The 21,823-nt window shown below is 36.6% G+C and overlaps 1 long non-coding RNA gene across 6 annotated transcripts; it reads left to right on the top strand.

Annotated features, from left to right (window-relative positions):
* Positions 1-7,033: 7,033 nt before the first annotated feature.
* LOC142028917 (uncharacterized) lies at positions 7,034-21,022 on the top strand. 6 transcript variants are annotated; one of them, XR_012649747.1, is made up of 4 exons: positions 7,034-7,070; positions 13,706-13,730; positions 16,781-19,389; positions 19,881-21,022. It is a non-coding gene; the product is annotated as an uncharacterized LOC142028917 (long non-coding RNA). The 6 variants fall into 6 exon arrangements; XR_012649745.1 differs by adding an exon at positions 14,285-14,327 and having other exon boundaries at positions 7,042-7,070; positions 13,706-13,725; positions 16,781-21,022; XR_012649743.1 differs by adding an exon at positions 14,285-14,327 and having other exon boundaries at positions 7,045-7,070; positions 16,781-21,022.
* Positions 21,023-21,823: the final 801 nt, after the last annotated feature.

The raw sequence follows: 21,823 nt of genomic DNA, 5'->3' as shown, positions 1-21,823 counted from the left end.
TGTGAATGGTGTTCACAAAGATCTCCAGCAAAGCACAACCTCTGTACTCTTGGGTTATTAAAAAAACAAACCTTCACCTAGACAAATACTGTTGTCAGTGATGTAATATCAGTTTATAGCATGGTATTATGATACTGAATAAGATTTTCCTCTTCCAAGTGTCTCTTTGAATACTGAAAGAACATTTTGTATTCCAGTTCTGGAGTTTTTCTTTTTGTTTTTGTTTGATTAACTCACAGTTATCATAGATATGGTCACCTTTTATAAGTTTGCCCTTCTCCAGAAACAGTATGATCTGCAGTGATACATCTCATTTAAAAACCTGGATGGGTCAATGCTGTTGTTGTATTAGTATGTGATGGAATGAAAAGTTCAGTTCACATTTACTCATTTCTTTCAGTGCTCATTTATTCATTTCTTTTGGTACTTGCCATTTTCCAATCCTTTGCTTCACATGGCAACAGTGAAAAAGACAATCATGTCCCTCAGCATGTCACTTGTCATGCAACCACCATTCTAAGAGGGCATTTCTTGAATGTGCTAAATAAATTCCCAGGCATCTTGGGGGATATTCATTTCACTGGAGAGGAAGCAGGGAATTAAAATTTGTTACCACTTTTGAGAAACCATTCTACTGCTAGTTTTCAAGTACTTTTGTCCACATTATAACTCAATGCAGTAATTTATTTTATTATAATAGTAATAATAATAATAATAATAATAAAATTGGTTTTAAATTATTTTCTATCTTTCAGGTTCTAAGTAATATAACCAATACCATATTTTTAAAAAGTTATCTGTTTTGTTCAACCTGTCGTTTTATACACAGAAACCCTTAGAAAGCCATTGACTGTGAATTTTTCTTCTTCAAATAAGTATTCCTAATTTATTTTTTTAATGCAAATGGCTCATGTTCAGAGATTCTCTGAAAACTTCCCCTGTGAGTTAGCTATTTTCTTTAGAAGCTCCAACGTTTTCTTAGGATATTTTTTTTCTTTTTTCCTATGTGTTGTGCTGTTCTGGTGGTGTTCCATTCTTTCATGCCCCAAGACCAAAGAACTACACAGGCCACACGCTGCTTCTTTAGACCAAAATATCTCTTTCATCTTCTGCAAACTGTTCAACATACCCATCCAAATGCAAGTTCTAGCTGGTGTCATGCAGGGACCAAGGTTGTAATGGATATACACTTCTACGTACTTAGGACATCCAACTCTGCATGCTACTGCATTATTTATGGTTCATTATAGTATTTTTTGAATAACTATTTAGACTATGGTTCTGCTTTGGAGAAAACTGATGTATGTAAAACTTGGCTATTACTTTATGTAAATAATTCTTCATTTTAAAATAACATCAGTATATGGATCCAGTTTTATATCATGTTACACTCAAATAGAACAACTGATTCATCATTTTGGAAAATCAAAGATGACCTACTGTATGGAAGAAATGAGGAAAAGAAATTTTCATGAAGATTTGAAATATTTATTTTACTCTGATGTCCAGGGTTTGTAAATATTTTCTTCAGTTATTGAAATTTTACTAAAAAAAAAAAAGAAAAAAATCCTAAGAAACTGTCATAATTTTGGTTATTTAAAATTACTGTAATAATGCTAATTATTTTAACATGTTATATAAATAATGACAGTAACTATATATACATTTGTTTTTAAGCTTGTTTTGTTTGGTTTTGAGTAGAAACTGTTTGGGTTTTAGTTTGGTTTTGGACATGACCTGGCAATGTGCGCTCGCAGCCCAGAAAGCCAACAGTGTCCTGGGCTGCATCAAAAGAAGGGTGACCAGCAGGCCAAGGGAGGTGATTCTCCGCCTCTACTCTGCTCTCGTGAGACCCCACCTGGAATACTGTGTTCAGCTCTGGGGCCCCCAACATAAGAAAGACACGGACCTGCTTGAGTGGATCCAGAGGAGGACCATAGAAATGATCAGAGGGCTGGAACACCTCCCCTGTGAGGAAAGGCTGAGAGACTTGGGGTTGTTCATCCTGCAGAAGAGAAGGTTCTGGGGAGACCTGATTGCAGCCTTTTAATGTATAAAGAGGAAGGAAGGAAAGTGAGAGAAAATGTGGGACTGTCACTGAACTGCATGTGATTTAGTGACTGCAAACAAAGGTAAGGCTGAGGTACGCAATGTATTCTTTCCATCCATCTTCACAAATAATCTGCCCCAGAACTCTGTACTTTCAGACAGGATTTATGGAGAAGAGGAGCAACCAGCAATGGAAGTGGATCAAGTCAGGAGTTACTGGAGAGATATTGACCTGTATGAGTCCATGGGACCCAATGGGTGCCTCCAAGGCTCCTGAGAGAGTTGGACGATGCCCTCCAAGGCCACTCTCTATCATCTTTGAAATGTCATAGAGAATAGGGGAGGTCCCTGAGAACTACAGAAAGGCAAGTTTTGCATCCATCTTCAAAAAGTGCTGAAAGATATCTGGGGAGCTACAGGCTAGTTAGCCTCACTTCCGTCTCTGGGAAAATCATGGAGTGACTCCTATATATAGTGCATTTCTGGGCAACTGAAAGAGAAGTAAGTATAAGACTGGAAACAGTTGGTAAGGTACCAGCTGATCAAAGGCAATTCACACATGACCCACCTGATTGCCTTCTATGTTGGAATGCAGGATTTGGGGATAGGGGATGAGTGGAGAGCAGTGGTTCTAATTTAGCTTGCTTTAGAAAGGTCTTTGACACTGTCTTTAACAATACTCTTATGTCTTATTAAGTTAGGACATTGTGTATGGATGGACAGCTGGATGGGTAAAAGAACAGCTTAGATGGTAAGATTCAGAAAGTAGAGATTAACAAGCCAACAAGTTGGGTACCACAGGGGTCTATCCTGGGAACTATTATGTTTAAAGACTTTCTCAATGACCTGGAGGAGGTAATGGAGCTTACTCTCATCAACACTGCAGATGACACAAAGCTGGGGAACTAGTCAATACCCTCAAGGGCAGGGCTGCCATCCAGAATGACTTAGACAAGCTGGAAGAATGGGCCGACAGGGATCTTGTGAAACAGAATAAGAACAAGTGCTAAGTGCCGCCCCCGAGATGGAGAAGCCAGTGCAACAGCACAGGCTGGGAAGAACGGACCTGCAGAAAAGGTCCTGGGGGCCCTTGTGGGCAGCAAACTTAACCGGAGCCAGATGTGTTCCTTCACAGCAAAGGTGGCCAGCAGCATGCATTGCTGCACGAAGGAGCACAGCCAGCAGATCACATGGAAGGGGTTATTACCCTCTAGACAGAATTCTTTACAGCACATCTTGAGTATTGCATCCAGGGCCCCCTCCTCCCTCCCCTTCACAACCATCCGTGGCAGGGTAACAAGAGGCAATGGACATAAATTTAAACAAGAAAGGTGTTTCCCCATGAAGCCAGCTGCCCAGAGAGGCTGTGTCCTCTCTCTCCTTTGACGTTTTCAAAACCTGACTAGCTGTCCCTTGCACATGAATTACACTCTGCTCCTATGACTGTGATAAACAGTAGGGACAGACTCACTGTATATTGGTCTATTAGGTTATATAGTATTTGCCACAGACAAAGTTCTGGACACCCCACTTCTGGAACATTTTACCATATTATAAGGTTCTGGCCTTTAAGGAAAGCATCTGATTTTCAAGCAGTATTCTCCTGAAACCATTTGAAAAGTGCATTTCAGTTCTCTTTTTGTGGACTAAGCATGAAAGATAGCTTTTATTTAATTTTAGCACTCTGAGCTCCATGCAGTTCTTATCACAGCCTTAAAAAAAAAAAAAAAAAAAAAAAAAAAGGAAGCAAGCTTAATCTAAAGCTAATTTATTGTTTATGGAATTCTGTTAGCAGTTGTTATTCTGCTTTCACCGACCCTAAAAGGGAATAGTCAATGCATTTAAAATTAAACAGGGAAAAAAGGCAGGGGGGTACAGGGAAGAGAAGAGAAAAGAAAATAAATTAGGCTTGCCTTGTCACAGCCTTCTACAGTAATTTCACTTAGTGAAAAGCAGAGTTGCAGTTTTTCAATCAAACAGAAAACCATTCTGAGAGAAGATCTACGAAATTAAGCATTGTCTGTTTAATTCATATATATAATAAATTGTGGCATTTCTTTTAGCACTTTCCAATTGTCTCCTGCCATTACACAGTAACCCTATTCAAATGGATTATCAAAGGCAATGCTGAAGTCAAGGAAACAATTTCTGCAGACTCCTCTTGAACATCCCATTGATTTCCACATTGCAGCTAAATTTCTCATTTATATTTTTAATTCATTGTGGTTAAAAAGAAAAAAAAAAAAGGACCTGAAGAAAAAGGGATATAGATAGTTTAGTAAATCAATGCAGAAGCTTTTATTCCTTGCAGCACTCTCTGGATTGCAGATTTATTTCTTCGGGACTAGATTGTCTCAAATACCTTTCTTTTTTATGGCAATAAATCTGACCCTCAAAATAATATCATACAGCATTGCCCTAGTTTTAAAACTATTCAGTCCTTTAAAAATTACATTTTTATTTTTTATTTGGATCACACGAGCTAAATTAATGATGTGCTATTTCCTTTCTAAGCAATTCTTGGGTTTGGTTTGTTTTTTGTGTTTTTTTTTGGCTCAGATAAGCATTAACTTATGACCTAAAATACAACAAAGTTGAGAATATTTAAAGCTACAGCACATTTGTGTCAAAGTACTCATTTTAACAAGGAATTAGAAAAAAATAAAAACACCTGTTTGTATTTCTTAGGCAGTAAATAATCTTTGGTATTTTGTGTACCACATGCCAACTGATAATATGAAATGACTGTGCCTATAAAATTAAAATGGCTCCCATCTCTCTTTATAGAGATTCTGCACCTGCCTAGGACATTGTAACCTTTTTAATAAAGACTGAGTATCCGGTGTCTCCTTGAAACTTCTCACTGCATTAATCTATTTCTGCTTCCACGTGGCACATGGATTGCTTCCTCCCTGTTTAGTATTGTTATTGTTTTTATATTTCGTGCATTTTTTTTGACTCAGCCTAGCACAGGGGTGAAATGACAATACACATCCTGAAATGAGACTGAAAAAAACAAAGACTTTAAGTACAGCTACATATATCTCTATCTATATCTCTGTCTAACTGCATTCTCTAATCCATGCTATGGCTATAAGGCAATGTCTTATACTCTTGTAAAAGGATAATGTTATTTCTTGATCATGAGATAATTCCAAGTAAAAGAGGAAATTTGACAATGGCCATGAAGATCTCATCAGTTTATTTTCTTAGGAATTATATTCCGCTTCTCATTATTTATTTCTGCATGGTGTTTTTTGACCATGATTTCACATCTACCCTACACAATAAAGGTCTTTCTGGACATAAAACCGCAAGTATCCAGTCACAGTGGACTCGCTGCTTGACACAGGATGCGTGGTATAGACAGAACTTCTGGTTACATTACATCATCTGGCTTGGGTATCAGTGAACATGATCTTTCAAGTTATTCAGTTTCTTATACCTTTTCAAAATAAAGATCTGTAATCAGACAGTATATTTTGACATCTATCAAAAGAAATCTATCTACTGGAGCTACTATTACACAGTCTGCTCTTAGTACACTATGCATGATAACATACCATACCTGAAGAGCATCACATTCAACCTTTCCTGGCACCTTTACAGCTGTTTATTGTTCTACCTGATCCCTCCCAGGGCTGTTATCAGTAATGGTCTTATCCAGAGTTGCAGCCTTGAGTCAAGACTGGCTTTGCTGACTTCTAGAGAGGATGTGCTGAATCTGTTGTATTGCAAATGAGACAAAGGATCTACTGTCTCACTGTCCAGATCTACCACATATATTATCTAGAAAAGGATAATACAGAAAATACATAGCCACAAAACACAAAAGCACAGGTTTGGATTTTTAGGATCCAAGTTGACTATGTGCACTAAGGTCTTGCAAAACACAAATATGTTCAAACTTACTCTCTTTTCCAGAAACACCCTCTATCATATGTCACTGTTGCCAGAATGGAGACTATAATCGCAATATCTGTTCTCACATTACCCATAGGATATCTCACTTTATCGTACCTGTAACGTCTTTAAATAGTCATATGGTACTCTTGACTGTCTAGTAATACTTCTGTGAAAATTTTACTGCAAAATTAAAGATTTTCTGAAATTATAATGGATACGAGTAGAGCTAGATCCATGATTATCATTCACTTTAGTTCAGTTCATAAATCATTATCAAATATAAAAAAACTCCAAACATAATGTAAGTTATATATGTTAGTATCAAACATTTACAAATATTGATACAAAACTGTTGGACACAGAAAGATGGTGTATTACTAGCAGGTTGCTAAATAGTGGATCTAATGAATAACTAACTTTTTATTTTCAGCCACAGGGTTTTTTTGCCTTCTTCAGATTATTACTGAAAATTCAATGTATCTTTAAATTAAATCCTTCACTTTCAAACTTTATATTTCACTTAAAACTTTTCTGACAAAATTTATATGGCATTCCAACTTGCTCATATTGATTACCAAAGACTAGGTTCAAACTTTTTTTCGAATGTTACTAGCAGCTTTACAAGAATGTAAGATTCTTTCAATTTGTCCTAACAGCTTGGGTTGTCAGGAGGTAGGAAATCTCAGTGACACAAAGGAAATTCATTTTTACGGAATGATCTTGTAGGACCTGATAGACCTTTCACACTTTTTGGGGGTAAAACCAGCTACCTTTCTGTTCTGGTTTCAGCTGGGATAGAGTTAATTGTTTTCCTGGTAGCTGGTACTGTGCTATGTTGAGTTCAGTATGAGAAGAATGTTGATAACACTGATGTTTTCAGTTGTTGCTAAGTAACGTTTAGACTAAAGTCAAGGATTTTTCAGCTTCTGATGCCCAGCCAGCGAGAAAGCTGGAGGGGCACAAGAAGCTGGCACAGGACACAGCCAGGGTAGCTGACCCAAAGTGGCCAACCGGGTATTCCATACCATGGGACGTCACATCTAGTGTATAAACTGGGGGGAGTGGGGGCAGGGGGATCGCCATTCGCGGACTAACTGGGCATCGATCAGCGCATGGTGAGCAATTGCGTGCATCTTTTGTATGTGCCAAACCTTTTATTACTACTGTTGTCATTTTATTATTGTTATCATTACCATTATTAGTTTCTTCTTTTCTGTTCTATTAAACCGTTCTTAACCCACGAGTTTTACTTCTTTTCCCGATTTTCTCCCCCATCCCACTGGGTGGGGGGGTAGTGAGTGAGCAGCTGCATGGTGCTTAGTTACTGGCTGGGGTTAAACCACTACACTTCCTAATCTTCACACTTACTGTTTTAACAGTGTTCTTGAACTTTTAGTGAATTATCTAGCAAAATACTTAGCTGTTAAAAATTGTGCAGTTATAAAGTAGACCTCAACCAATCATAAAAGACAATTCTCTACATGCGCAAGAGATACCCCAAGAAGGTATATCCCAGATGCCATCTTCTCATTGCTTACTTGTTGCAGCATGCTGAGATAAGGCATATGACCAGAAATAAAACAAGTCACCTTAACCTGTGACAGAAAAAGAATATAAAAATCCAAAGTGTGTGTGATTCTGCCTTTTAGCTACAATCTTAATAGAGTAAGTAGCATGTTTAGTGTGTCTGTTTGTTCTAAGATCTTTGTAAAGAAGGCACAACACAGGGTTTATTACTGTTCATAAGCAGAATGGCAGGATTTTTATTCATTTTCCTAATTAATGGAAAACAGTGGCATGATCATAACAGCATTGCTTTTTCAACAAGAATTTGAAGTGGAACTTTATAAATTATATATATTATAAAGTGGAGCTTTACAGTTTATATACAATATTAAATATAGTATTTATATTCAGAACTGAATGAAATGATGTGAAGCTAGTTCTTCTGTGACTTGTTTCAAAAAGTTTATAGGATTGCAGCATGCAAGACACTAAACTCTTCTCCGATGACAGCTAAATTCTGTAATAGAAAAAAGCAATTTAATGATCTCTGATTACAGAAGACAAGGCTTTTCTCTCTAAGTGTAAGTAAGTGCTCAAAGGTAGCAATTCTGTGTCCCTGTTTCCTGTCTGCCTTTCCTAAATGCTGACCAAATGTGAGCATTCCTTTTGCTCATAACAGCAGAGCTTCCTGGGCAGGCCTTGCGGGGATTCCCAAACCAGAAGGTCAAATTGTTGTTTTGGCCTGCTACAGCTTACACTGGCTATTGATGGTTTTCATCACTGCTCTGAGTGTCCAGGCTTGTTGGGATCGATGAGTCAGAAGGTCAGACTGTCACATTGCCTTGGTAGGGTACAATTCCTTGTAGCTTCTGATGATTTCCACTGCTCATACTTGGAGTCTCTATTTACCGAAATAGTTTGTCGGGTTGTGAAGGTCATCCTGTCAGAAAGTGCTTACGATTTCAGAATTTTTGTGCTTCATTGCAAGGCTTTTCTCTTGTGCCTAGATGAACTTGCACATCAGTGCAATCACTGAGCTTTGGAAAACGCTTTCTTTAGTGTCTCCTAAAAGCATCTGTGATCACAAGAGAAAGGTTGTTGTAAGAAATGATTACCTTTGTTCTAGTCCTCATTCCTTGTTAATGCCTTGTGAGAATGGATTCATTTTGTGCTATCTTCCACCCTCATTAGAGTTTGCCAGTTGGGAAAGAGAACTGGGAAACGAGTACATTTTAGCCTTTAAGTTACACGAAAAAGGTCACAGTCAAGTGGTTTCATAATGTATGTCAAACAGTTGAAGATAAATGTATGCCAAGGTTCTTAGAAATCATGTACTTAGTGTTCAAATCACTGTGGGTCCTATTTTCAGATGCTGACCTTTTCTAGCAAGAAAACATAACTCAGTACATCTGAGACATGCAAAAGACCAAATGGAAAATCTGAAGAAAAAAAGAAAATATTAAAAGAAAGAGTGGGTGTGTGAGAGTGATACAGACACAAAAATACACATGTAACTGTAAAAATATTTGTTTATGATTTCTATCTGACATGTATAACTTCATAATTTGCCTTACAAGTATGACAGTTAGCATAACAGGACTTCATTTTTTAATTAGAGATGCCAAGAACTAGTGACATACAGTATTAAAAATATAAAATTTAAAAAAGCAAATACTAATTATATGGCCACTATAACTGTTCACTTCATTGTTCACTTCATTTCATTTGCAAGTTAGCAAACATTAAGAAAAATCATATTTTGAAAATAAAACATTTTTCTCAACTGATCAAGGCTTTTAAGGTTGGATTCTCTCATAGACGTAGCTCTTTATGCCTATTCATCATACCTATTTTTAAGTGGTTGAACTGTAAGTTGTAAAAAAAGTATGCGACAGATACTGTAAATAGCAGGAGAGAGTTTAACTGAAGTGTCTAATGTTTGACTAAAGCCTCCTACATTATACATTCAGGCTTTCTATTTCCAGTGAAAGAAGAAGATTGCATAAATTTAGGTTGAGTATTTTATGCCAGAAGAAAGTGTCATGTTAACAGCAGTGGCAATGGACTTTTTATAGAGTTTCAAGAAGAGCAGGAACAGCGGCAATACTGGAGGCTGGGAAATGAAAATACTAGAGAAAGCTCTGGGCTGGGACAATGGTTATTAAACTGTGCACCTGAAGTTATTATGAACATGTTATTATAAAATGAAACTCACATTCTAAAACAAGTTGTCTACACTTACACAAAAAGTGCTTAGCTTGCCCAAGAGAAGACAAAGTGAAAAGCTAGCCCAGAAAACTATTGCTCTGTTTTAACTAAGGCCCTCTAGACTGAAATCTCCCACTGAAGTCAATCAATCAGAACTGTTCTCATATAAGAGCTAAATGAACACTGAATATGGGCCTCAATTTTAGATGCAATATACCTTTGGAAAAGATACAGCTCTGCTTGCAAATGGCTGTTGTCAGCATAAAACACTGACACTGGAATGAAAACCACTGACCAAACTGATTTGCCTTTCATTTCTTGCACAAAATTTTTCATAAGGAAGCAATGGAAATCCCTGAAAACAGCTGTTCTATCAGACTGCATCAAGGTTGTTTCCTACTGTAATACAAATGACAAATTAATATAGCCGCTCAGAGAAGCATACTGAAATATACCTAAAATACAGGCACCACCTTCTGTAACCTCCCAAGGTGAAACCCTGAAATGAACAAAAAAAGACAGGGAAAGCAAGAGCTTTTTGCCTTCTCTTGATATCTTTACTTACCTTCAGTGAAGATGGGAGCTCCCTTGTCACAGCATAGTAAGCTGCTTACCTTGTGAATACACTCCTATCCTTCTTCTGACACATTGTAGTTTCACAACAAAAGGTTGTGCCTAAGTGGTATGGCTAAGGTCTGTATTACTTTTCTGCCAGAGTTCCAAAGTGATTGCATCTCTTTTTGGGGATTTATCATTATGAATTTTCTATATACCCTCTGAGAGGTGTAATTTTGCATCAGAGTATATTTAGGATGTGTGTCCTAACTGAAGAACTTCCCAGATGGACAAAGCAAAAATTCACATCTTAATAATCAGGTAAACTCAACTGCACAGCTGTATAGCAATAAACAGTTACTCAAATGTTACCTGTGCGGGTTTTGTCTGGACACCAAATAGGCTGTTGTTGGCTGCTTTGTTGGTTGTAAGACTGTTCTTTTCTGGACAGGTCCACTGTCTCTTCATTGACCTACACACAGATTTGGGTGCTATATACAGTAATAGTTATCCCCAGTGGGGCCATGGAGATGCAAAGAGGTTCATCAGTATATGAATTTTACAGAGTCTGGCTCATTTGTAATGGTTGATTTAGGTTGTCCTATTTTCCATGTAATATCAGAATTTCAAAGACCAGATTTCTGTTGTTGAAACGTATGCCAGAAATCGTGACCACAGAAGCAGGAATACATAGCAGAAGTTGGCAGCTCTAATCCTGCTTATTTCAGGAATTTAGAAAGCTTGGTACTAGTATGCATAGTATGAATAACTCACCTTAGTACAAAGTTAATTTTTTATATCTTGTGCTTAGAAAATGGCATAGGGCCATTGAGCTTGACAAGAAATAATGTGAAAGGATGTATAACAAAAAAAAAAAAAAAAAGGGTGTGGTAACCATATATGAAATGTCTTATTTATATTCTGCATTTAATTCTTCTGCTTCCCTACACTCCAACCTTGTCTTCCCAGCGCATACTGAAGAGTCTGGCGTGTGTTGTATATAGCAGATGGACATGCCGTGGCATACACAGATTCTCAGCGCAGTTCTGGCACACACATTTTCTGCTGAATTTGCTAGCTAGCAAGGACTCCAGCAGCAGCTGTTTCACAGAAAATGTTGTTCACTGTCACTGTATTAAAAATAATTAGGCCAGGATGAATCAATGAAACCAAATAAATGAACCAACCTAAGATCAAGCTGGATGAATATTTTTGATAGATATTTCCACACTTTATTTTTTGTTTTAACTGGAAGATATGTTATTAAAAGGAAGGAACTCAGTTCTCATCCTGAATCCTCTACTAAGGTACTTATCCAACAACTTACACTTTTTGGAAACAGCTGTTTCAGCCCTGGTAGGTTTACTGTCCATGTCGGGAGGGCAGTCTCAAGCAAACAGTATCAGCAAACTCCACTGATAGATGCAAAGAACTCCTCATTGCTGTATGTTGTCCATTCTGAGGACTTTTTCATTTGTGGGTTTTTTTTTTTTTGTTCAGTGTAGGCTAGCCTGAAGTGATACAGCTTGGTAGACCCTCTATTCTTTTCTTGGATGTAGTAAAAGTACCGATTTTAAATCTCAGACTATGTTTTTTTCTTGGCATTGTTAATTCTATCACAAAGGCAATAATCAAGTTTGCTCATATACATACCTACCTAAAAATAGGTAAATACTCAAAGGGACCTTTGATTTATCCCATCATTTCTGCCGTCCAACTAGCTGGACAGTGTGGCGCAGAATAAAAAGGCTTCTTTCTTAAAGAGTGCTAAAACATTTTGTTACTCCTAATGTTATTTGAAGGGTGGAAAGAAAGAAATGTGGAGAGAACAGGAAGGAATTATATCTCTTCCCATCACGTCTTTCCTCCTTACATGCTGTAACAGCCATCTAATTTTCTCTTAATAAATTGTAATGTTTGGTGATAGACAAAGGTGATACCTGATGTTAAGACTTCGTCATTAAATGCAATATACCTTTGTGTGTTTGAACTTGCAATTCATTGCCATTGTAATTCTTGCCTTGCAACACGTCAGGTTTTGACCCTCAGTTTGAGACTACTATATTGATAATTGTCCAGGTGATTGGCAGTCATGTAGGGTCTTCCTGACAGTAACTGATAATAAGAGATCATGTTCATGGCTCTTCCTTTAAACCTTGACTTTTTTTGTGATTTATTAAAAATGTACTAAATGAGATTGCTCTGGTGCTTGTTGAATAATATCTCCTCATTAACTACATACATTTCAGTTTTAATTTCATACTGAATATCAATAGCTCAAAAGCGAACAAAGAAAATGACAGTGCAATTACCTTGATTTAGGGCTAAAGGTAAGCATTCCAGTATTTCAGCATTAAAATTATTGCTATTAGTAGCTGTCATTTCTGTAGTTGTTCAGGGGTCTTTCTTTGACTTCTGTAGCTAATACCATTGTAGGTTTACTACCTGGAGAACTACTGATTGCCTTACAGGGGAAAGAGTATTTAGTGCGACTGATATTCTCTTCTGCACTCCCATGACAGGATTATGCTTGTAGTTCTTATTGGAAGCTGACCTACTGACCTCACCCTTATTTATGCACAGCATGTGCTGTTACTTATGTAAAGATCTGCTAGGAAGTCTTGTTCTTTATCACGTAAAATAGCAAACGAAAAATCCCACTGCACAGGTTTGTCTTTGTGGAGCCTACCTGTACTTTAATTCTGTACATACAGGTATTTCAGGATTTGACCTGATATTTTTTTGTTATGTTGAGGATGCTTTGTATCACTTATACTTTCCCTGATGGAATACATATATTCAATATGTTTCTTTTTTACAGAAGTAAATGGGTAAGAACTAGATTATTGATTTGCATTAGAACACTGATTATAAAAACTAATTTCTGAGCCATACAAACTGCCTCACATACTTTAGTTCTACACTTCACTCGTGAACACAAATTTGTTCCTTTTTAGATGACTCTCTACTTAAATGATTTGCCAATATTTTGCCTTCTTGTTCACCTCTACCTTGTGTGAAATTATAAGCTGTCATAGTATTAGCTAATTTTTTCTAATATTGGGATCTGCTCATTTGCCACTGATTACTGGGCTGCTTGTATGTAAAGTTAAACAGAAGAAATTGCATTGATTTGCACTAGCAGAATGAGTTACTTCTCACCTAAATTAATACGATCATTGAGAATGCATTAGCACAAAGACCAAAAGGTGAAAGCGTCTAGTTCAGTAAGACTTACTAAAGCAATAATTTGATCTGCAGGCCTAAACTTGACCTGACTGAATGACTGTAGATTTTGAAGAGGCAAGAGGAAGAAACTGCATGCAGGCTGGGAAATGGGAGAAATAAAAATTAATTATCACTTGTTAAAAGCAAACTAATCTCTGTAGTTAATAGGTTATCATTATCCAAATCACTTTGCTTTATGCTGTATTTATATAGCAAAGCTTTGTCTATTTTCATTGCCTTTTCTTTTTGACAGAATGAAGAACAGCACCACAGGTCAGGTAACTCACTCACACTTTGTCATTTGCTCCTTACAAATCTTTTTCTGGATCTGGGTTGCATAGCAACATTTCAGGCACTATTGCAATGGTAGGACTAATCACAATTGCCGCAGCCTTATAGTGCTAACTATGTTACCTGGTGTACAACTAAACTACCAATGCAGTTCCCTTCCCTAAGAATGTGTTCATAGTTTAAAGAAGGCTTTGCGAAGAAGATTTATGCCTTGTGACAAAGTACACCATCTTTTCCTAGGAGTTCTGTAAGCATAACTAAGCGCAGAAGCATTAAAGACAAAGAAAAATACAGCTAGATGGCCCCAAGTGTAATAACAGCTACATCTCTCAAGAAATAAATTACCCACATGACATGTCAGACTATGGGAAATGAATAGGAGAAAATATATATCAGTAAATCAACAGAAGTTCAAACGGCATTATGCTGCATGTCTATCTGAAAGAAAATTCAGAATAGTAGCTGACACTCTATCCTTTTCTCACCCCCATTGCCAGCTGGTGCCAAAGTGATCCTTACTTGGTTTTATGGTTTTTAACAGGAAAGCAATTCATCTTGTGGCAGGAGAATGACTTAGTGAAAAGGTAAATAGTATTAAGGATAGGATGGTGAAGCAGTTTTATCCCTATCCCTGCAAAAGACTTCCCATGTGACCTTGGACAAATGCTTTAACTGTTGCATGTCTCAGTGTGTCCATTAAAATTCTTATCCACGATCTATGGATGACTATGATAAAATAATATTGTCAAGACTGCCAATGTCATCCACAGTTAAGTTCACTTTCAATAAGGACATATTTACAGCTTTTCTAAGGTTTTCCACTGTTTTGTTAATTTGTTAATTTTTATATAAAGTTCATAATTTGTTCATTTGTGACAAAAAAATTTTTTAAAATGTTTTGATCAATCTTGGAGAATGTCTGTTCAACTACAATTTTAATTTGTAAGGTTTTGGCAGTTTTATCTCATGGTGGCATGAACAATCCTTGTTTGATTAGTCTTTTGGGAAGCAATATATACTTGTTTTGGTTTTAAACCGTTTACAACCATTATCTTGTCTATAACTTTGAAAAGAATATTACAAGTTCCATGTTTCTTGCCTGTGGTAAAAATCTAGTTTTCAAAATAGATATATTTGTAACTTGTGAGAATATTGCCACCCTTTTCCATTTGAAGCTAAAATACTTGCTGCAACTTTTCAACTAAAAGCACAGACAATGGGTCTATACTTCATTTTATGTAACTCAAAGTAATACCACTGATTTTAATATAACTATAAAAATATTGAGTTGCTGGAGATCTAGAATAAAATCCATTGATGTAATTCAAAATAGCTATGCAAAATAATCCAGAAAAACAAAGCAACAATTTCAATAAGAAATATTTTATCAATACCAGTAATCTGATACACATTGACCATTTCAGATAAAAAAAAGACAAAAATCCTTGCTCTCAAGAATTAGTGTTTTGTGTCATCTCTGCAGAAATGATTTAAAAGTATCAGTGAATGATCCCAACAGACTAACGAAATTTTTCTCTAGTTTACTAATGCCTACTGCTTAATAAAGAATGCCTGGGAACTCATGAGCACCTCACTACATCCCTTGGTAGTATCTATCACATCTGTAAGGACAAAAAAAGAGAATGCAATGGTATCATCTAGTCAGAAACCAGCTGCATCACTTGAGGATACATGTTAAAGCTACCAATGTTTTGAACTTTGACCTCTAGGTTAGACTCTTATCATATTTAATTCTATGAACTTCCTGAGAAAACACTGCAGATACTCTAACTCTGGCAAAATGGTATCGTCAGAATTTTCCTCTCAGTAAGTGGCCTCAGCATGTTGGTTGTATCGTGAAGGGAATACACTGGCTCCCTGTCAAACTTCAAATTGATTTTCAAATTGCTTTGATGGCTTATAAGGCAGTGCAGTTTGAGAAGTGTGTATTTATCAGAATTGCTTTCTCTGTGTGAACCCAATCTCTCTTTGAGATCATAAAAAGCAAGTAAATTGGCAATTCTGGAATGTATAGTAGGGTAAAAACTTGGGAACGCATATTTAGCTGTTTTACAACTCAAATACGTAATTGATTCTCTGACCAGGGTCTGTAATGTGATTTGATCAATTCATATTTATGTAGCATTTCAGACACCTGTAAATGATGAGCAGTATTTCTTTGTCTCTACATCTGTGCAACAATCTAGACCAGACACAGGAATTGCCCTTGCAACACACTTTTAAGGGAAGGAATCTGGTTTGAAGGATGCCTCATAGCTGAAAAGGAAAGGATGGGCTGCTGTATGTGCTGAAACTTCTATGTTTAATGTTGACCTACGAATGTACAGAGGACTTTATATTATGTCAGTAGGAAAACTATGACCAGTGCATATGCCATACAGAGTTCTTTATATGTGTTCAAAACATTGTATTTGCAGGTGCTGAGCCCAGAGCGAAAGATGACCCCATTCTAAATAACCTCCTTTTGGTACCCTTCAATTCTCAGGCTTAATGTCAAAGTCAATAAATTTAACTCTTAAGCACATTTAAGTTAGGGACTGAGCAAATAAAAAGCCCTTCCTGCCTCAAAAAATACCCCCCCAAAAGTCATCTTTATTATTTAATATTAATATCGCAGTAGCAGCTGAACACCCATTTTCCTTGACTCTGTTGTGCTAGAAGCTGTTGGTCATATAATAAACAATAAAAACTAAATTTCTGAGTTTCTGAAAGTATTTCCGAAAGCTAAAAGCATTTTCCAGGCATATTTCTCCCTTTCAATGGGAAAAGAATGTGATCAGGGGATCTGCCAAGTGTTCTATCAAATCAGCCATTTGCTCTCAGTTTTAGATATGAGATGACCCTAAATTCTTTCAACACTAGTAATGAAATTCTGTGACCAGTATTATTTTTCATTCCTCTCTATCTATTACTGGTCATTGATATTTAATATATTTTGTCTACAAAATTTATGCCCATAACTTGAATAGGTTTAGGAAATGATAATGGCACACTAACTAACCCTCCATTCCGACAGATCTTCATGAAATTAAAAGTGCGAGCTCAGACATGAAGAGCTGATGATGTCTGTTGCCTAAAGGAGTATGGAGTGAGTTTGAGAGATGTGAAAAAGAAAAACAGAAGTTATGTTCGGTTTGGATATTTGTTTGAAATTTCTTCCTATATTAGGATCCATCTCTAGTATACTTTCATTTTCATCGTGCTGTTATTCACGTGATGCCCAGAATGTACAAAATGAGATGTGTTTATTCTGTCATTATTATAACTCATCTTTTTGTGTGTGTGTGATAAAATATATTTTTTCAAAATTCAAGGATTTTTAAATTGTTTATCCATAACTGCAGTAACACTTTGTTTAATTTTTCAAAAATAAATTTCACCAATTGTAAACCATCAGAACCATGTTTTCTAAGGCAGCTTAGAAATCTCTTTCTATAGAAAATATGCTGTGTTATTTTGTAATAAGCAAAGCAAAATTCATGAAAGCAAAGAGCATTGTCAGTAAAAATGACCTGTTTGTACATAAGTGAGAGTTAAATAGCGAGAACTGCATAAAATAAAAAAGGTTTCACAAGCTGGGGGGGGGAAATATCAAGGAATTATAAAATTCAATCTAATCTAATGTAATCTAATCTAATATTTTTACCAGGCCACATTCTGGCATGTACTCTGTTTCTGACTCTCCCAAGCTATACAAAAGGTTTTGAGGAATACAGTTTGCCTGCTTTCCTCTTACTGACTTTAGTTTCATCAAAATGAATTGTAAGCTCTGACTATGTATTTTTATAATAGTTAACACAAGTTGTTGGTCTCAGATGAAGAAGCTCAATAATTATAAGAATAAATATTTTTCAACCTTTCAATATAAAGATCTTGCTGGCAATGTAAAATTACTTTTAAATTGTATTCTTTATTTTTAATAACAAATACAAATGTTCATGCTGACATTTTCAATATGACTATCAATCTCCTTCATTAAAATTATTTGAAGTGCTTTGAACTTTATAATGAGACAGAGTGGCTGCAATTTCAATTAAATTAGATTGTATGTTTTCTTAACAAGCTTCTTTGAGTTAAGTTAAAAAAGTATAAAGTGTTTTCTTTCTGTTAAGGAACATAAAAATCAATTAAAATGTCAGAAAAACATTTCAATTAGATAAAAATGGAAATAACAATTTTTGACAACTTTAAGTGATACTATGTCAAAAGTTTAAAGTTTTGTTTTCTTCTCTTAACTGAATTTGCTTACATGTAAAATACCTTAAAATTGTGATTCATGTTCTTTGATTATGACAGATATTTTGTCTTTGCCTTCAAAAAGAAAAGGATTTGGCTTGTAGTAAGATAGTATCTTATCTGTGGCATCCTTCCAGTTTTACTTGATAAATACAGAATTCCCCTTTTCTATACACGTACTTCACCCTGAATATGGCAGATGTGGCCCCTGCAGTCGTAATTAGAACCTATTTATTTGTTCAAGATAATTTCAGTCAGATCCATCTGACGTGTATGTGATGTTATCACATAAGCAGGTTAAACGTAAGTCAGACAACTTACTGTGTAATGGTGTGCACATTGACCTGGTGGGCACGCAGGTCAAGTACACAGCGAACAAGGGGTAAAAATAGTCATGTTCACTTATAGTGCTACAAAGCAATTAGTAAACATTTTGAACAGACTGAGTCCAGTACTTCAAGTTCATTGTTTGATTTGGACAAATCATGTAACTGCAACCTTGGAAACAGCTTCTGTATCCTTTTAAAGGTCGTTATGATGAGTATTCATTAATTCCATTTTTTTAAATTATTATTTCTTCTTTAAAAAAAAATAATATTCAATTAACATCCCTGTTAGTTAGGAACAGCAGTTGCAGAAAGCAAATCAGAATGACTAAATATTCACATCTTTTGTAACATGCTAGAAAACATCAACAAAGTGTTCTGGAGTTGTTAATGTTGTACCTATGCAATTAGTTCCAGTTAAAATAATTATGCTGTAGCATTTTTATTTTATAAAAGCATAAAGAGCTCTCAGCTGAGATTAGTCACCTCTTTTGATAGAGAACGTGCAAACATATAAACAGAGGAGATTATTCATACTCCATGGACATGAACCCACCTCATAGACAGACAAATAAATGCACAAACTAACAAAAGGACCCACCCGAGCTGATAGAAATGCCTTTAAGACCTATAGCAATGTTCCAAGCTCCAGCATGCAGTTTCATACCACACTGAGGGTAGTCTTTGGGTGATAAGAATTAACCTATCCCGGTTTCTGTAGAAACCAAAAGGGAGCTGTTGCCACCCAGATGAGATGACCAGGACTTTGATAAGGTTGTTAAGATCTATATTCTGTGTGCTAGAAAAGCAGTAAAACAATGACTCAGCCAGGAATAGGATCCAGATTTATACTCACTGTCCTTACCTTCTAAACTATGGTGTGACATCCATTCAAGATAGTGCAAAATAACATTTTCATTAGCATGGATTATAGCCCATGGGCTCTGAACTCCATTTCTGTAACCTACTGCGGTATCTGATAACATCCTTTTCCCCCTTAACTAGCTCTGATTTCTGTGGGAATTGCAGGTACTCAATATTTTGCAAAAGTGAAACTAGAAAGGTAAGTCTATAGGCTATAACTTCATATGACATAAATCAGCATTGTTCCAGTAGAACTGTCCTGATTTATACCTACTGAACTACAGTCTCGTAAAAGTTCCTAACAAGTTAGTAGGTATTAGTTAAAATTAATGAAAACGTGTCAGATTTGAATATCTATAATTTATTCTGATAAAGTGTGATTTGGGGAAGAGTGTTTAGTATGGTCACCTACATTCTTCATTTATACTGCCAAAATAACGTTCTCAAAGTTGAAAACCTCATGTTAAGTACTTAAAATGTATTTAAAACTCTCACGATAAATTGAATTAATTAAACTTAAATAACTTAGAAAAATCCTAAAAAGATTTATGAATGAAAGGAGGTATATCACTTAAGCATCTATTCTCTCAACAGCATTGAAGCTCATGTGAAAAAAATATATTGAATTCCTGTATTTTTGCCCCTTGGACATCACTGATTTGTCGTTTCTTCTTTCTTCATTTACAATAGGACCTTCACCAATAGGACCTAAAAATATCTTAACAACGAGGATTTTCTTCTCAAAATATATTTCCCAAGCTGTTCCCTCATAGGTATCAAACACAATTGTACCTTTTGAGATGAGGCAATTTCCTTCAAATGCTAAAATTTAGTGAAGAATTAAGATATTCTATTTTATCATACCTGCCATCATGTCTGTTTTCAGTAATACTGTAACCCATATATGTATATTTGACTAGAATTTGTTGAATGTGTTGAAGTTGGGCCTCAGTCAGTGTAATGTATACTTCTACAGAATGCCTGCAGAAAACAGGCTGCAAAAGCTCTGATTTCCATAATATGTATAATCTGTTCTAGAGATTTATAGCTGCTTTTTTAGTGTTTGTTTTGCTTTGGGTTTTTTTGTTGGTTTGGTTTTTTTTTTGTTTTGTTTTGTTTTGTTTTGGTTTTTTACATAAAAAAAACCTTTAACACTTACCACAGAAATAGGTAATGAATAATATGCTGTGGGAAGGACACAAGTGGATTCCCTGGAGAAACAATAGGTAAATGGTAAACACAGTAAATTAACAGCAAACAGCGCTTAGCTGAAGAGCTCTTAGTGGGGAAGATTGGCTTGATTTCAGAACTGCAGCACAGATTTATAGAAGAATCTCTGCACATGGGCAAAGAGAGTCCGACACTCCAAATGTCTTATCCCCAGGCTGTGATGAAGTACAATCAGTGAAATCTAGGGAGCTCTTGACGATGAGGAAAACACCCCTGCAGCACAGGCAAAGGTGGAAGAACCACCAGTGCCCCCACTGAACGGCAGTGCCTCAGCCCTGTCATCCATTCAACAAAGCACTCGAAGGACTGATCAAGCACAGCCTGCTTTACTGAACTTCTCGGTGCCACAAGCTAGTGAAAGGAGAAGAGGATGGAGGAGGGGAGTCAAGTCTTGGTTTAGCTGTTCTGACTATTCTTGAGTGTTGAAAGTTGAATATTTTTTTTCCTTACTGATTTTTAAAAGTTTTCTCAACAATTTCCTCAACTATTGAGTTAATTTTCTTAAAGCTACAACTGAAAGTGCTTTTGAAAGGAACTCAAAAAGCCAAGAAATAAAAATTTTTGCAATACATTTCAGTTAAAAAAACCCACATTTTGCTTTATTTGTTGTTTGTCTTTTTTTTTGACCAGATGAATCCAGCTCTAGATGACACAATCCCACTTTTCCCACTTTCTTACAGCTCTCTGTTTTGACAAGTGTCAAAACAGTTCTGTCCATCATTTCCTAATGACACAAAACAGCACAAGCCATAGGTTTCAAGTTAAAATAATAACATAAAACACGCCAACATACATTGTTAGTAAAATACTATGCAGCTAGCACTGCAATTACAAGCAAGTCTGTTTTCATAAGCACGTTTCCCTAGCCTCAGAAGGGTTAACATGCAGCTTGGGTTCATAAACTAAATGTAGGGAATAGTTTCAAAGGAGTTGGAAGTGAATAAACCTTTTAAAATACCCAGGTTGTTAATAAATAAGCTACCTTCTTATTATTACCTCTCTGAGAAACAATCTTTCCCATCTTGGAACCCACAGTGACAAAAACCATAGCAAGAAGAATCCCCAGCTTCCCTTTTGCATTGCTGTACTTTTTCAGTGTTTCTTGATCATGACTGTTTTGGGTTTGTGTGGTGGGGTTTTGGTGGCAGGGGAGGGGCCGCAGGGCCGGCTCCTGTGAGAAGCTGCTGGAAGCTTCCGCGGCTCCAAGTCGGACCCGCCGCTGGCCCAGGCCGAGCCCGTCAGCGACGGCGGTAGCACCTCTGGGAGAACAGATTTGGGAAGGGGAACCTGCAGGGAGTGGGGGGAGTGGGATGTGAGAGGAACCCCTCTGCAGACACCGAGGTCAGTGAGGAGGAAGGAGGGGAGGAGGGTTTGCCCCCGCAGCCCGCGGTGAGGCGGCAGGC

The sequence above is a fragment of the Buteo buteo genome, chromosome 3 (assembly GCF_964188355.1).
Source record: "Buteo buteo chromosome 3, bButBut1.hap1.1, whole genome shotgun sequence".
Lineage (NCBI taxonomy): Eukaryota > Metazoa > Chordata > Aves > Accipitriformes > Accipitridae > Buteo > Buteo buteo.
The sequence above is the reverse complement of the archived record's forward strand: the minus strand, read 5'-3'. Positions and strand labels throughout refer to the sequence as shown.